The sequence below is a fragment of the Orbicella franksi genome, chromosome 11, assembly GCF_964199315.1.
Source record: "Orbicella franksi chromosome 11, jaOrbFran1.1, whole genome shotgun sequence".
Lineage (NCBI taxonomy): Eukaryota > Metazoa > Cnidaria > Anthozoa > Scleractinia > Merulinidae > Orbicella > Orbicella franksi.
Genome location: NC_138155.1, coordinates 25,644,898 through 25,657,213, shown reverse-complemented (window position 1 = coordinate 25,657,213; position 12,316 = coordinate 25,644,898). Strand labels below are relative to the sequence as shown.

Below are 12,316 nucleotides of genomic sequence, written 5' to 3'. Positions count from 1 at the left end.
TTCGCAAGACAAATTTGATCACTTCTCGTGCTAGGAAAAATAAAAGCACTGCTCGCCTGCTCACCAATGCTCGCAAAGACCATTCGATACCCATTTCATACAAGACAATTTAAGGATCATTTTACCCAGATATTTCGGATACAATTTTGTAGTTCCTTAGTGATTTTCTCTTCTTCCCTGCAACTTATCGACAGATTGAATCGTCATTTTTATAGATCTGAAACTTACAGTTTTTAAAGTCGCAAAGCAACTTCGTATAAAATTTATTTTAAATCTGATTCCTAAACCGACCGAAAGTGATTTGCACCGTGCGTGATTACTCTTTCGAATTTACAAAAAAGTGCTGCTCAACCGACAAATTTCAGCTAGGCTTTTAAGGTCATTCCACTGAAATAGAACCTACACTGAGATTTTTGTAAAGAAAAAGCCGCCATATTTTAATGCGCGCGCTCTAATCACGCGTGAAATTATGCGCAGTAGGGATGCGCAATGCAATACTGGGGAATGACCTTAACCCGATTCCTAATACTGAAAGGTTACCTTTTGCGTCAAAAAATGGTATATGAAAGGGTAAAGATTTGGGCCCCAGGGTGGAACCTGCCCGTATGAAACTTTTTTGGGAGCGCCGTCCCACTTCCCCCGCCCTCCGATTGTGACATAGTTCGCTTAAGTTCATTACACACGAATACATAAGTGTCTTTTCTTTTCTTTCATCGGTGCATTAGGCTATTGTTACTGTCGGTCGACTGACCGGGGAGAGACTTGGCTTTGACTTGGCTGAATGCAGCGCATGGCAAACTGCAGAGAATCCCACTGAAAAGCTGCTCAAGGCTTACGGAGAAAAAGCGGGGAGTACGGTCAGAAACTTGATCAAGGCGCTGAGGGATCCAGAGGTGGGATTGACCCAGTTTGCCAACGAAATTGAAGCCAAGTTCTCGAGGTCCACGACCCAACATCAAAACGAAGGAGAAAGTAACGAGGAAATAGAAAGTACCGTTTAAACTGTTGTTGTTGTTGCCAAATATGATTGCCCAGACTAATGGAGATGTTGTGATGTAAATGGTGTAACAAAAGTTTAAACGAAATACTAATGAATTTTTTGAGGTGTAGTGTTGTCCGTCTTCATGAGCTTGTTAGGCGTTGTTGTGCATTTTTAATTCTTGCCAGATCGCTATTCTCTCTTAAGCCAGAGAACTAAAAGTGATTTGGCAAAATTTAGTGATACCAACAGACTGAAAACTCAAGAAGACGAAAATACATCTTTTTAAAATAAATATTTTGTTCAAATATATTGGACCAATTGGTACATCGTGGAGCAATCAGATTTTAATAACAAGAACATTCGACGGAGGATAACCTGGTGGAGTTCTGTTTTTACCGCATTCGTGCCCTTTAGGAAGAATGAAAAGAAACTACCTCAACGTCCCATAAAAAGAGAAAAGATGCCAAAAAAAAAAAAAGAAAAAACCTCTATTTTGAGGTGTTTAGTTTTGATTTAAAAAAAGGTCTATTTTTATACCTTTTGTTATCAGGATATATCAGGGAACTAGTTTTGCATTTTCATCTAAAAAAAAAGAAAAGATAAAGAAAAAAATGTTTCAGAACGGTTGTCAAACTGCTCATCTTGACTTAAAGAAAATATGTTGAAATGTTTGTCTTAACTAAGAAAATATGTTGTTGAATTGTTCGTCTTGACTAATTCGAAGTTATTAAACAGAGAGATCTGAGCACACGGCAACGTTTTTCACAACTAAATCTTCTTGCTTTCAAGAAAACACTCACTCCTTACCGAAATAACAGGCACAAGGCACAGAATCTTTGTTAAGCTCCGTGGTCAGTATGGAATAGGCCGTTAGATCTCCAACGTCTCTCGAGCAAAGGGAGGAAAAAAACATTTGGAATTAGTTAATTTTTCCGTGACTCAGATCGATTATAGAATATTCCTTTGAACATTGTTCAACCCTGCTTTGGGTATCGGAAAGATCTTTTGTAGCTAAGATAATCGATCTTGAACTTTTTTGTGTTTCCACCATGATTTGCACTTGAAATTACGTTATACGGTATAGTTATAATATTGGTTTGGTTATATTATAATGTAACTAGAGTGATGTAACCTAACTCGTGAAAGAGTTACAGCACAATTGGATATCCGTAGAAACTACGTTCAAAGTTTTCTTTTGTTCAGTCTGACTACAGTTGAACCTCTCTAACACTGACACCGAAGGGACAGAGCGAAGTGTCCGTATTGGACAAGTATTTAGTAACTAAAATCAGTCCAAAAGTGAGTGTCCTGTGAACTTCTGGTACAGTATTGGTATCGCTGAATGATAAAGGGTCATTGTTTGTCTAACCGCTGACAGGGAATGGTACATACCGCAACTTATAGATACCTGGTCCCCGGAGTGTCCGTAATAAAGAGGTTAAATTTGTATGAATTAATTTGCTCCCTAATGCCAAGATTTAGTGTCCGTTGTCCGTTTTAGAGAGAGTCTGTATTATAGAGGGGTTTTTTTTAAAAGGAAATGTATGAGAATTTTGTCAGTACATAATACTGTCCATAGTAGAGTTTGAAGTTATATATTGTTAGATGTTCCATGGATTAGGGACGGACCATTAGAAAAGTGATGGGGGTGGGGGTGGGTGGAAAAAGAAACAAAACAAAACAAAATAAAAGAAAAATTCATGCAAGGGAGGGTCACACATGTGGACACACGTGCACACCCATGGCGAACCATTCTAGGTTTTTGACAAAGTAAACGACGCATTATCACTCAAGTGCAATCGATACATTAAATTGATCGGCTGAAAATCGTGGAAAATGCACCAAAAACGCTTCCGTTTTGCAATGATTGGACAGTTTTTTGATACCATGATTGTAGCATCAAGTGATAAAGAGTGGTTATAACGAACCATCAAAATCTGTTTTGAGCCACCTTACTGAGTAAAATTATTGTGCGGTTGACACTTGACAGTGGTGAAATTAATCTTCCTTCGACTGACTGAGTGTCGCGTATAGTTTCTTTGGTTCGTGTTTTGAGATCGCTCACCTTTTTTATACTGCACTGTCTAAAATGAGTTCAATCCTTAATTTCCCTTACAGTCTGACTACAGCTGGTGCTAGTAATTAACGTAAGAGAGTGAATCCCCCATATAGGTCTTATACCCAAGGTAATACCTCTAAAGTTATTTTTAGACATAGTACGCGTATGTTACTCGCGCGTTGCGTGGATGTTTTCCTGGAGGGTTTGTTTATGTTGCGCTTTGTTTCAAAGCGACACATAAAAAATTACTTCATTATCATAATTTAACTAAAATTGTCATTGCATTAGCCCAACATTCTAAAATTCCAAGTAAAGACTTATCTGAAATTCATGTAGCCGGATTTTAGATACACTTGAAGACAGATCCCGAAGATATTCAATAAAGATAGCTTTGAATTCGAAACATAATGTGAAACAATGTTTACAAAAACACCACATATCATTAAAAGAAGACTTGAGACCTGCTTCTCCCCTACTGGCGGCAATCCAGTAATTTACAGTCATCATGATTATCTATTCTATTTTAGCTTGTGTTTTTTGTTGCAAGATAGTGAACAATAAGTTTGTAATGGGTGGTGTTGACATGTGTTGATAATGCTCTCAATTGCTAATTTTGCTAACGTCCATGAGAGATGTTTCAAGTGCTATTTCTTCCCAAACAACTTAGCGGCTTGTAGTTCGGTTTAAAATTCTTGCATCGACAAGAATAAATAAGCTGTTTTTCTATAATAAGTATACGACTAATAAGTTTACAATGTTCAGCCTTACTAGAAAATGCCCAAGAGGATCATTCGTTCATTTATGAAACTAAAACTTCACAAGGATTCGTAATCTTAAGTTTTGGGAAATGATGACGTCACATGAAAACCGATAATTGACGGGTAAAGCATTCGACCGACGCGGCCGAGTGATTTGCAACTAGGAATAATTATAACGAGATTATCATGAATTAAGCGAGGCTAACGAGTGCGGGAAGGGGTGAAATGGTTCTGTAAATACTTTAGTCGACGCTCATTGTAGGTTCAACGCCTGTAAAGGGGGAACTCGGAGATTGGACTAACCACAACGGTAACGGGAACGTCGCAAAAGCAAAGGTTTAATTAGCAGTGCAATGGCTCTCCACGCCCGTTTACAATTATGGTGGATGTCTCCGCCGGCGCTCTCTTTGAAACAGCAAGGTAGAACAGATTCTGCCGGTGACAACATGAACCGTAATGGCGAATTTTGTAAGTTACGTTTTCATATTTTACGCTGTCTTACAAACTCAGTTAAAGATAACTCTGACAATCAAAGAGAAACTAAATAAATCTAGAGTATCCCGGAATTCGCAAGTAAAATATAACTCCATTTTTAATTGACTTTTTCATGGACGTCGCTTTGATAGTTGCTTAAACTACGTTCTCTATGTCAAGGCAGACGGAAAGAGGCTGTATACACGAGAAATGCAGGACAACGCGATTAACAAAAAAAAAAAACAAAAAAAAAAAAACAGTGACTTGGCGGGAGCTTTTGAATCAGTTAGTCAGGTCGGTCACTGCAGTACCAACACCAAAAACATTACAACAAAACATGCACCGTTAAAAAGAAACGAAGTTGAAATCGGCTTATTGGAAGAACACTGAAGCAAACATTTACCTTCAAGTGGGCAGTCAGCTCATCTACTTAATTACATGGCGAGCTTTGCACAACGAGTCGCCGTCAGACACCTTGTTTTCCAACTGAGATATTAATTATGAACAGGATAACGTTATTTCTTAGTACAATTACATACTAACAATTATTTACACTAAAGTAGCCCCCGAATAAGTTGAAGGTACGTTTTGATTATATCAAGTCCGGTGCTCTATAGCTCTCTGTTTTTCTAAAGCTGAAGGTAAATTTAATTCAGGCTTGAATTTTTTTGAGACTTTAGATTTCACAGCTGAATAGTTACGAATATAACTGCGATGATGAATCATGTTTTCAAAATCTTGCGATATATTGCGTTGAAATGTTGCGAAATCGGCAAATACTAGTTTAATGATTACGGTATTGCAGTGTTCCTTCACTCACGTAAGGCTACAAACCAACAATATCACCTTGTTATTAAGCTTAAAAACATTAAATTAGAACGATTTCCTTTCTAGAACTCGTTCTCGTAATTAAAATATTCAAAGAAAGGACGACAGCTTAAAACGACTTAGCAGTAACATCAAACTCCAAGTGAATTGTTTTTAATTAACGATGCCTTCAAAAATGTTAAGATTAAAAAGTGTTTCATTATGTTTCCGTCTGTTTTCTAGCTAGGGCCAATCTATGGGCAACAAATTGAATCAGCCGAATCGATTTTATAACTTGCACCGGTGTTTGGTTGACATTTATCAGTAGATATCGGCTCTTAGATTCCCGTTTAGTGTAAACTATATTGCTTGATTTTTGTTACGCTCTCGCTTGATCCATCTTGGAAAACGCACGAATATTTCAGAAACTTATAGTTTGCTAATGAAATGATGTAAATGTAAATTATTAGTTATTTCACTGTGTTATATTCCATCAAATATCTGTGCTGTTGTTCTGACCTCTTTCAAGGAAAGAATCCCTCCCAATACTGAATGGTTACAGCTTTGTTTGTTTTTACTTTCTTGCAAGTTCTGAATTCGATGTTTAATCCGTTGATTTACGCTTTTAGAATAAGTTATTTCCGCCTAGCGTTCATTCAGTTGTTGTCAAGGAAAACTATTTCACAAACTGAGGAACTCGAGAAGAAAATCTTTGGAAAAAGGCAGCTTGGAGTCAACGCTAATGTTAATACAGGGCAAGGAAATCACACATTGAACAACGAACAAGAACCGACAAGGCAGGCAGAAATGCATAGTAGATGTGAAGAAACACTTCTGTAATAGAAATCAGTGGAAAAACGCAGAAGACAAAGACAGACACCCAATTAGTTGTTAAAAAGGAATGTAAGCGTGCTTTCCTAAAGTTTGAAAATTTCTTGAATAGTTAATTTTTTAATTTTGTTGCCTTGTTTAATTCCGGTCGGTTAAGATTGGACATTACATTTATATATTCGTGGTAGGCAACAAAATAGAACCATATTCAAAAAGTTTCCAAGAACAAGTACATAGCCAAGTATCCTACTTTTACAAAGATGTGGATAGTATCAGTTTTTAACCCCATAAATTTCAATTTTTCTATCGTTTGACAGCAAGATTATCATTTTACTGCACAAAAGTAATTACTTTAAATTCGAACGTTAACAGTCGTGAAAATCTGATCATTGAGGGATAAGGGTAAAGGCGAAACAACAAAGCAAAACTCTTCGCTTCTCGCAGGACTAGACTTGGATGAGTGCAGTATGAAATTGTGTTTATTTTCTACGCTAAAAGGCGCATAAAACATTTTTGGTTTGAGTGTGGATCATAAATAGCTGACGCACATTATCTGACTGATATTAAATGGAAAATAAGCGCGTTTTGTAACAAAACAAATCTCTTATTTGACTTGATTTCAGTTGAATTCGCCTCGTTTTATTTTATTAAAAGTTTCAATTTTAAAAGCTAGTGAAGAAGCCAACTACCAATAACATTCTAATATTGCACTACTGTTAAATAAAAACTACAGCGACAGCAGAAGAGAGTTAGGAAAAGAAAATTCATGTTACTGCCCTACTGTAATTAATATTCTGTTTAAACTTACCAGCGACTTACGTCTCTTCAGAAAATCAATTAAAACTGCTATTTGAATAAGTAAATGCCATGAAATGTCCACCGCACGCAGACTGTTGTTTTAATTTTTAATGATATGTATCTTCTTAGATGTTTCGGTTTGTAGTATCGGTGTATATTTTTACGAGTTGTGCCGTATTTTGACTCGCCCTACGGGCTCGTCAAAATACAAACAACGCAGTAAAAATATATATCGATACTACGCACTAAAACATCTAATCAGAAGAGTTTTATTATCCAACTGCTGTGGTCAATAAATTTATCAGTGGAAGAGGGAGTGTGTGACGGTTTTGCGCGCGCGCCGACCAGTAAGGCAAACAGGTTTTCTACTGTACAAATAATTGTACAATATCGCTGTATATTTGTACTGTTATTTGGACGGTATTCGCGGTATACTTTCATTTTGCTTGGAACCAAAATCCCTTATTGATACAGATTGGCTGGTCAAGATGACGGCAAAATCTAATTGAAGTTGCTTTCATATTTTGCTTATCATTATTTCGTAATCATGTTGTTTTTATGTATTCTTCATTCAAAATTTTACGTTGCTCTCTTGCTTTTAAATTAAGAGTGTCTGATATTTTAAAAATTAAAACTTCCCATTGTTGGATAGAAGAAAGGTAAAGCTCTTAAGCTAAGTTTATCCCGTGCTCTAATATTGTGAATTGTTTCAATGCGAATATAGAAAACTTTGTCAATTTTCCCAAAATTTTTCGCATTTTAATGAGGCAAAAAGCTGTATTTCTTTTGTTTTTGCGAATTTCTCAAAGACTTTAAATTCTTAGAAAATCGCAATAATATTTTCGAAAGCGCTCGTCTTAAAAGGGACGAGGTCAGTTTGCCGCCAATCTGTGTCAATAAGGGATGGTTCGAAAGGAGTAATGTAATAACATAAAATAAAATAAAACAATTAAAGATTAAATGATAGTTTGTGCGCGGTGGAAATTTCATGGCATTTACATATGTTGAAAATAATTCTTACTGCTTGAACAGAATATTAATTATTAGGGCAGTTACACGATTTTTTTTCCCTAATATCGCTGTAGTTTTCATTTGACAGTAACGCAATATTAAAATGTTATTGTTAGTTTGCTAATTTATTAGTTTTTAAAATTGAAAGTTACAATACAATAAAATGAAGCGAATTCAACTCAAAGCAAGTAAAATAAGAGATGTGTTTTTGTTACAAAACGTGGTTATTTTCCGTTTAACGTCTGTGCGATAAAGTGCGTCACCTATTTATGATCCACACGTAATTAAGGCCAAGAATGTTTTATATGCCTTTTAGCGCGGATAATAAACACAATTTCAATCTGCACTGATGCAAGTCTAGTCCTGCGAGAAGCGAAGAGCGCGAGCGATATCAAAGTTTGCCGGTTCACGGTCTTGTTTTGTTGTTTTGCCTTTACCTTTGTCCCTCAATGATCAGATTTTCACGACCATTCGAATTTCCAATAGTTACTTTTCTGCAGTAAAATGATAATCTTGTTGTCCACGACGATAAAAAATAGAATATTATGGGGTTAAAAACTAACACTATCCACATCCTTGTAAAGTAAAATGCTTCTTTATTAGTTTGTTCTTAGAACAATTTTTGCATATGTTTCTATTTTGTTGCCTACCTCGAATAAATAAAAACATCCTATCTTATCGGAATTGCACAAGGACAACAAATTAAAACATTAACAATTCAATAAATTCTAAACATTAGGAAAGCACGTTTCCATTTCTTTTTCACAACTAATTGGGTGTCTATCTTTTGCACTTTATAATTTTTTCGTAGATTTAAATCTAGTTTTATCTCCGAGATGTTTCTTGTCATCCACCATGCGGCTCTGCTCGTCTTGTCGGTTCGTGTTCGCTGTATAATGTGCCATTTCTTTCTCCTGTATCAACATTACCGTTGACTCCAAGCTGCCTTATTCCAAAGATTTTCTTTTCTTTTAGGAAAACACGCTTCCATTCCTTTTTAACAACTAATTGGGTGTCTGTCTTTGTCTTTTGCATTTTTTCATTGATTTCTATTACAGAAGTGTTTCTTCTCATCTACTGTGCATTTCTGCCTGCCTTGTTGTTTCGCGTTCATTGTTCAATGTGTGATTTCCCTGTCCTGTATCTTTTGCACTTTATAATTTTTTCGTAGATTTAAATCTAGTTTTATCTCCGAGATGTTTCTTGTCATCCACCATGCGGCTCTGCTCGTCTTGTCGGTTCGTGTTCGCTGTATAATGTGCCATTTCTTTCTCCTGTATCAACATTACCGTTGACTCCAAGCTGCCTTATTCCAAAGATTTTCTTTTCTTTTAGGAAAACACGCTTCCATTCCTTTTTAACAACTAATTGGGTGTCTGTCTTTGTCTTTTGCATTTTTTCATTGATTTCTATTACAGAAGTGTTTCTTCTCATCTACTGTGCATTTCTGCCTGCCTTGTTGTTTCGCGTTCATTGTTCAATGTGTGATTTCCCTGTCCTGTATTGACATTACCATTGACTCCAATCTGTCTTGATCTAAAGATTTTCTTCTCAAGTTCCTCAGCTTGTGAAATAGTTTTCCTTGACAACAATTGAATGAACGCTAGGCGGAAATAACTTATTCTAAAAGCGTAAATCAACGGATTAAACAACGAATTCAAAACTTGAAATAAAGTTAAAGTAAACATAGCTGTAACTATTATATTGGGAGGGATTCTTTCCTTGAAAGAGATCAGAATAACAGAACAGATATTTGTTGGAACATAACACAGCAAAATAACTATTAGTACAATAACAGTCGTGTAAAAAGCGTTTTTTTTTTCTTGAGTAGCTTTTCCTTGGCTTCTAACGAAACTTGGTTAGCAGCAATTTTATTTTTATTGCGACGGACCTCCTTGTATACAGAGACATTGAAGTAAATGGGGAGAATGATAAACAGTGTTTCAGAAGCTATTAGAATTGCTGTGGGTGGAAGGCCTACGAAGGAAATGATGATAGCTGCAGCCCACGCCAGAACAGAGGCTATGATGATGCGAACCTCAGTGACCTGGGTCTCGTATACGAAGGGGTGTTTAATTGCAACATAACGCTCGGCGCTCATTAAAACCAAATGATGAAATGAGGCCAGTAAACATATAAATGTGACTGCAGTGTTTGATATAGTGGTTTCAGTAGTACAGTACATGATGTCACCTTTGAGAAGTAAACTTTCCTTCGCAATATATAGAGGTTGAAGAAGCAGTCCTACTGTAAGGTCAGTTGTGGATAAGCAGGCGAGTGATATATTAGATTTGGTGCGAAGCTGAGGTCTGGTTTTCACTGCAACCATCACCAGAATGTTGAGCACAATGATGAGAGGACAGGTGAGACCGTTGACGACGATTCTGACGATTAATACAGTGCGAAGATCAGAGGAAATGTTTGCGGGATTTATAGAATGAAGTCAATTACCACAACTAGAGGTATTGGTGTTGAATGCAGTGTGATTCATACTTGCTCGATTCTGACTTGTCAAGGCCTCGTAACTTTGCGTTGTTGGAATGGCTTGTTTGCGTTTTTCAGTTTGCTACTTAGATGAATTTCATTGGTTTGAACTGGCATTAGTCAAGATTCAGTGTCATTTTTCCTTCATTTGCATGGAGTAATGCTTTAATCCCCTGATCACAGTTTCATCGAACTTATAATTTACATTGGCATCATTTTTTTCATTTTCAAACTATAATTAAGCATTTAGTAATTTTAATCTTCACTGCACATATTGAGCATAATTAATGATGCACTTAAATCAAGATCCTGAATGCAAAGTATTCAGCAGAGAGGACACGCATAGTAAACTCCAAACAGGAAATATGATTGGATTTGGAACCGCTATTGTTTTCCCAATGGGAAACAATGTTGTTTTGTTGCGTTTACCTAAATCTGTATTGCCTTTGAAGTTATCCGATATACAGAGCTTGATTGATATTTTGCTCTATAATGTTGCTTACTTTCGTTAGTCGTTTAAGTTGCAACCATTGTTGCAGCCATTCTAACAGCGTGTAAGAAACTGGTTGTAAAATGTTTTTTTTCTCGAACTTAGTTCTAGCGCTAGCTATTTTTTATGCATTTATTTTTAGAATTAGTGTCCGCTATTTCTAGTGTGTACCGCCTAGATCGAGGCGCAGTCCTCAAAGAGAACAAGATCAATTTCCAGCCTTCTTCAGTGGCTTAGCGTAATCCAAAAAGAATAGTTTAGTAGTAAAATTCAAACAATAGTTTTCACTGAGCTGTAATTTTAATGGTAAATAGTTATTCAAGTTGTACTAAGTACAGTTTGAAAAGCTTCGCTCAAAAGACTCCCGAGTGCCCAGTAAGTTAAAACGGAATACTAATTATATCGGTAGTTACACCAAAAATCAAATTCTTAACACTAGCTAACACTTTGTTTGTTTGTTTGTTTTTTCTTTCTTTCTATCTTTGTAAATTACTATTTTCAGGTTTCCTTTAATTGAAGGTAATTTTGCATGCGGTCAAATAACTTAAAATACCGGGACTGAGCTCCTTTAAACTCAGAGCTCATGATAAAAAATTTACCGTACTCCTTTTTGTACCCAGACTTGCTCGTTATCTGGAATCCAAAGAGGAAGAGGAAGCCTTGTCCGAGTTACCAGTCCCCCCTCCACCCCAGTCTCAACTCGGCAAGAACAACAGCAAGTATAGTCAGCGGTAAGTTATTTAGAGAGAACACATCCCGTGGAATGACTTAGAGAGAACACATCCCTCAGAATGACTTGCTAAAAATGTTAATAGCATATCGAGTTGTAGGGTGCAGGCAACTATTGACAACTTTATTGTGCTTTTCCTGCTACTTGGCCAACCAAATACCAGGTTAGTTTTGGAGAAGGGAAAATAAGATTCGTTACAGAATTTGATTTGTACGTGAATTGCACGTGCAGTTTGCTGGCTCTGTGATTGGCTAAATAGTTTAGAAAGATCAACAGAAAGATGTCAAGAGTTGTCACGCCTTTCGTAATTGGTAACTTTTGTATTTCAGTGGGTTACTTTCCATTAAGAAGGTACGAGATTGGAAACGAGCACCTATTTTTGCATGATCACGTCTTCATCATTTTGCAAATTTGTTGATGTCTGTCTGTTCCTATTTCATTAGTCGAATTCATTTGCTAGCCGATGGCAATTTTTCCTCTAAAATGCAACTCAACCTCCCTGAACCATGAAAAAAATCCACACAAAACATCTCCAGTTAAATGTGTAAGGTAAAAGAACATACATCCGTAGCACTAAACGTATAGTTTCACTTTAACTTACAAAGAACGTCTCCATTCTTCCAGAGGAAGTAATGAGCCTGAAGAGCACTCAAGTCACTCAAAGAAAGCAGTTAATTGACGCCGCAACAGCTTCTCCAGAGTTAATTAAGGTAAAACAAACGTAGGTAGTTATGCCTTTAGGCTAAAAAATCTTTTCTTACTTTTTTGCACTCACGAGCCATTTCACTACTAAAAATATGCCGCCTTACATTTCAATAGGATGATCGAAATTTTCAACTTCGGGATTAATGTTGCGGTGACAAAGAAACAACTACGCTGGTTTGCCGCGTTA

At 36.6% G+C, this 12,316-nt stretch overlaps 1 protein-coding gene and 1 pseudogene across 1 annotated transcript in view; both read right to left on the bottom strand.

Moving 5' to 3' along the window:
• LOC145503211 (uncharacterized) overlaps positions 1-12,316 on the bottom strand; it is a 285,864-nt gene that overhangs the window by 108,160 nt on the left and 165,388 nt on the right. The gene's annotated exons all lie outside the window — the stretch shown is intronic.
• Positions 9,151-10,276, bottom strand: LOC145503374 (beta-4C adrenergic receptor-like; annotated as a pseudogene).